This window comes from Saccoglossus kowalevskii, chromosome 12 (assembly GCF_978046115.1).
Source record: "Saccoglossus kowalevskii chromosome 12, keSacKowa6.1, whole genome shotgun sequence".
Taxonomy (NCBI): domain Eukaryota; kingdom Metazoa; phylum Hemichordata; class Enteropneusta; family Harrimaniidae; genus Saccoglossus; species Saccoglossus kowalevskii.
In genome coordinates, this window is record NC_140652.1 from 17,616,749 (window position 1) to 17,622,824 (window position 6,076).

A 6,076-nucleotide genomic window follows, 5' to 3' on the forward strand; every position below is an offset into this window, starting at 1 on the left:
TTGTATTCCTGTGTGTTGCATAATGGAAGTCTTAGTTAGTACATCCGTGCGTGTGTGTTCCACTGATACCTCAAGAACCAATTATCACTTTTTTAATGACACTTAGTACCTAGATGCTCTGAGGTCAAATTTACATAATAATTTGCATATATTTAACTTTTCCACTCTGATTAAATGAAGCTTGGTACATAGATGCTTATGGATAATCTATATACCTGTTTAGTTGAGGGTTAAATTTTGTGCTTACTAATTACCTAATTTACACAAATAAACCAATTTATAGGTGATCCACAGTATTGAGTACTACACATCAAATTGTAGTGAAACGAGCTTAAAGCTATTGAACATACCATCCAACTTTTCTATCCCTAGTAAGTGTATTAATCTAACGTTTTAGATCCAGAGCTATTCATATATAGGTCATCTGTCAACAATTTTATTTTCAAAAACTACAAGGCTGATCGATTGCTTTGACATATACCTTGCAATGAGTTCTATCCGATTTGATCCTTTTATGACGAAATCATTACTTTCTTTTTTTAGCAAATTTTTGTCATTATTGGTCAAATTTATATTTTTGACTTCACTATGAAAAACTAAATTGTTTGGCTTTCAACCAACCTTTTTCATTAGCAATACTTTTTTTAGACTTCCCTCTAAATTAAATCACCATCCTAACACCCACTTTCGACCCAACGTTTATGACTTTCTTTTTTTTAATTTCCCACAACTTTTATAAATTTGCTGCTTCTACTACACGTGTAGACAGCAAAGTCAAGGAAAATGCTGCCAAGAAGGAAATTTGAACAGATACAGGTGTAAATCAAAGAAGTAGGAAAGAAACGCTGGAACAAACTGGGCGCCATATTAGTCAATCGAAGTCAGTTTAAAGAAAAATTGAGTTGTCAATGAAGAGTTGTCAATAAACACTCCCCCCAAATAAGATTCAAATGAGTCAAACTTCAAAGCCAGTGTGAGTTTGTTTAATGGCAGGCAAAATGCGATGTTCTAGAAAGCTGCAGTTCAGAGTTAACTATTATCCTTACACTACAACAATAAATAAAAACCTCAAACAATGAAGTCTGCCCATGTGAAAAGTTTGCAGCTGAAATTTAAGCACGGGCACAGATGTACTTGCTTTCAATTGTCAGGCAAATTGCTTGCTCAAATTGTATCGATGCTAGTCTTGAAACCAGACATCAAGCAGAAATATCCCCATCTGTGTATGACAATGCCACAAAAAAGATTTACAATATGTAAACACAGCCATTACACTTGTCGGCATCTAAACAGGCAGAGGAAGAGGACGTTCCAAGAGTCGGAGAATGTGACTTAAAGAATGTGTCATTACCAAAAAAGAATCTAAAAAAAAAAAACATACCATAAAAACAGAAGTTTGGTGCAAAGCAGCAAATTGTGGTTGATGGAGATATTTAAATATTGCTGGACGAGAAAATAATCAAAGTTGCGGTAAATGAGTGGTGACAATAAAACACGCAATAAAGAACGGAATGTTTAACCAGACTTGTATTTACCAGTCAAACATCAACATTTCAGTATACAGCTGCTCAAAGACAATGAAATTCTTGACTATAAAAAACATTCAGTATGACAGTTCAAAAGTGGTCGCGCATGTTTTTTTGGAGGGTGGGGGCTGCTCCCTGTTTCCCCTCCCCGGTCTCCCTGTCCCCCTCCCCGGTGTCCTTGCCACTGGACATTTAATGGTTAACGCGTTGATTGTACAATAATATTTTTAGTTTCTGGTAGTATGTATAACTCAAATAGACACTGAGTGTCAAATTTGAGTGAACGAGTTTGTCAACAGAACAGTTATAACTTTATCGCCGTCATGTGTACACCAATCTTTTCTCTGAAATCGTCATGCAGCATCACGTTGATTCCTATCTCAACACCAAACAACTCCCAAGCTTGAGAGAAAATAATCACTGTCGCACAGCAAATGAATGTGTAAATACATGTAAAAATATCCATAGCAAACCAGGGCATGCTAAACCAAAGCGTAACAGGCACTTAAGCTAGATTATGTTACCTTAAGACAACAAGGTCACTTTAGGCCCCCCTTGATGAATATTAAAATTGAACTATCCCCCTCTTAGAGAAAGTACAAAATATGTTAGCCCCCAATTTTCTTTACATAGTAAAGATTTACATTATACATGAAACATTGTATGCTTCCACGTTCCAGAAAATAGCACATTGCTCGTCCACTGCATACATATCTAAATATATCTAAGCCCAATATTGAAATTCTGTGATGTTGAAATGTGCCTGCTTATAATCTATTTGTCTTCTTTCACCATTATTATTCACACATGCGGTCTTATGCACCCCTAAAAGTGATACTATCTCTCACTCTTTGACACTGGTTGCGGAATTCTCCTTGTTTCTGGTGCTATGATAGAATCGGCTTTGAAATAACTAAAAATTGTATCATCTGCCATGTAACCTTGCTTGACATATATAGTTCACCGAAAATAAAGTTTTCCCAATGACTTAAATAGTTTCCTCATGTATGCTGCTCCTGGCACATTCTGTTTTGATCGGTCACTTGATAACCTTGAGTATTCATGAAAAATATCATGGTTGTTTAGAAAAAATAGATCTTCTCCATCCTCTGAAATGTATGCTTCAATCAATTCATTCAATACAGGGGCACACTTTCTTGGCTACTTCCCATGCATTGCTCTGCATTCTTTTTTCATACTTAGCAACAGAAAGATTTTCAATTTCTTCCTTGTTCATTCACTCACAGATCTTTATTTTTCCAAATGGCCACCATCTACTAACAATGGAATCCCCTATGGCAGAATTTTTTTCTTTCTGCTTCACTTCGTCACTGCCACCTCTTGATCTATGATATCTGGTTCTATAATATGAATTATAGCAAGTTTGGTCTTTCTGAATTTGACCTCAATATTTGAAGTGATTACACCTGGGCCAGCGTCTGTTTTGTCTGCCCAGTTGGGCATTACTTGTGGCAGGGAGAGATCATCAAATACATAGTACTGCACTACATAGAGCACTAGGTATTTTTATGGTATTTATAATACAGAGGTTTATACTGTTGTTTACTAATGAAGTTTTATATTCCGTGTTTTTATAGTAATTTGAGTAAGTTATTGTTGTGCAATACAGTAAACAAACACTAATTCTTTCTCATTGCAGTATGTTCACCACAGAAGCTGTCTTCTATACAACTAATGTGAATAAACCCTAAAAATTACTGACCCCCCTTTCACTGTTAAACAAATGCTAGGCCCCTTTTTCCATACAAAAAAAGTGCAAGACGCATTTCGCAAGACGCATCTTTATCTGTAAATTCCATGAGATTCCTAATAAAAGAATGCCTGAAAGATTCGAATCCGAGAGTTGACGATATATCAAAAACAGTGAATGCTATCCGACTAGAACAAAAGGCTACACAAGACCGGGTGGATATTGTTGAAAAGAAAGTGTCGGATTTTGAGGACAGGGTCAACTATAGAGAGGAAGACATTGCAGGTATGAAAGAAAGCATTGAGCGACTAGATAAGCAAGTTAATGACTTGAGAAAAAGAAAACTTAAAATTGTCTGATTTGAAATTATTGTCTATGGAACTTTACAGTCGGGGATATAATCTGAGTTTCAGGGGAATTCCCGAACAGAAAGGTGAAAATTGTAAGAAGATAATCAAAGAAATAATCAGAAATAAATTTAAATTATCGGACGTTCTACTCGATAATGTACATCGCACACCTATACTGGAAGTACCTAAGATTGATCTCCGTTCCAATCCACGCCACATCAGTGTGAAGTTCCCTATTAGATTGCAGAGACGACAAATTTTATTATTAAGACGTAAAGTTCTTCCAGACACTTGAATGTTTGTGCAGGTAGTCTTATGTGCATCCAATTATGAGGTTAAACAGAGCTTGACGGATGTTCAGGAGCAAACATATAAAGATGGAAAACATGTTTGTTTTGTAAACGGGAAGTTATTTATTGATAATAAGTCATATATAGTAAATGAGTAGTTATTATTACAGTCTTATGGCTATTAACTTGACGTTTCTCACAAGGATAACCATGGAAGATTTGTATTTAAATCCTATCAATACAGGTTATACTGAAGATGTGATGTAAATCTTATCAATACTGGTAGCTGGGTGTATCTATGGAAAGTTTCATGATACTATCATTAGACTACTTATTTATAATTAAGTGTTATTTTTCTTTTCTCTTAAGTGTTAATTTTATGAGTGTTTGACAAATTATTCATTCAGGCCCTGGCTGGTTGGGGGGGGGGGGGGCAAGTAACTTGGTTAGTACTAATGCTAAAGTGTGGCAAGTTTTCATATTGGCAGTATAAATCTGATTATGTAGTTTATTAAAATTAGACGAAATATTTCTTGTATTATTGTTATCTGAAAGCTAGTACGTCTTACATTTTTTTTTTGCAATTTTACCAACCAACCTGGGCTCTGTTATTAGTTGTATTTTGATGGCGTTACATTGTGCGTCATTGTATTTTCATTTGTGTGTGTGTTTGTTAATCTCGCTTTACCCTGACCTGTTTGCGCCTTTTTGGTTATATTTTGGTTCTTAAACGTTTTTTTTTTGGTTTTATAACTAAATGTTTTTTTTTTGTTCAGTTATGTGTCTGTATGTTTTAGGTTATTGTTTTCATATTTGTTCTTTCAACTTACTGTACATACTAGTGGGTCACTAACCAAATGTCTAAGTTATAATTTTAGTACATATGATGGCTGAGTATATGGATATTAGGTCCATGAATATTAGAGGTTTGGGAGATGAAACGAAGATGAGAAAGGTTTCTCGGCAGCTACAAAAAGGTCATTATAACATCGCTATGCTCCAAGAAACACACTCTCTACCACGAGTGGAGTTGAAGTGGCAGGGTTTAACACCTGGTCACTACATCTTCTCACATGGTACCTCATCCAGTAGAGGGGTCTGTGTTATTATTAATATTCCGGATTATGTTATTCACAAAGTGAACACTGATACTGAAGGTAGTATTATTATATCACTTGATATCTCCAATAAACCTTTTTTAACTTATCAACACTTATGCCCTAAATTCGGAAGCCGCCCAATGTACCTTCTTGAAACAAGTTTCAAAAGTGCTAAATGAATTTAAGGCGGGGCCAGTTAGAGAAATTTTATGGGGTGGAGATCACAATTATACTTTCAACCCAATCATTAGACAGATCCGGAGGAAACCCTTCACCATGGAAAACTTCAAAGCAATTACTTGAACATTTAATTTGTAATATTAATCAAACTCCTTTATTTCGGGGGGGGGGGGGTAGAGTAATACTATGGTAGGTGACAAAGGCCATGGTTGCTTAGGGATGTGTGATATTTGTGCAATGTAGAAAGCTTTTAAAATTAACTGGGTTAAAAGGTATTTGTCATCATATTGTCACCCATTTTTATTTAAAATCACTGGTGGACAACTAGATGCAACCTCTCAATAAACAAAACTACATTACCACCGTTTTATTGGGAAATGCTAAATGTATGGAGTAATGCTATACAGAACGAGTTTATTTTCCCTGCATATGAGATTATATGGAATAATAAAAGCATTCTTATTCAAAATAAAAGTATATTTTATTCAGCTTTAAAGGATCCAGGAATTGTTTATATAGCTGACATATTTAATGGGGAGTGTAAGGTTAAACATTGGAATGACTTAAATACATTAGGTTTAAACCGCATTCAGTTTCAATGATGGCAAGGTCTCATTGCGGCTATCCCTAAAGACTGGAAAATAGGTAGACCAGATTTTGTGCAGCCATATCCTCCAATCAGTGTATATGGTCGAAAGCAAATGATTGCTCTCTCTAACTGTACACCATAATTCAGTCATAAACTCGTCTATTTTTAATTTGTTATTACTCCATCTAGTCAGTCCTTCTTTAAAGACTTGTTGGGGGTTCATACTGGATGGTATTTTTTCTATTCTATGCCGTTTCTTGTTACAATTTGCTGCACTATTCGTGAATTTCAATGGAAATTAAACCTATACACAAATGCTATGCTATATCA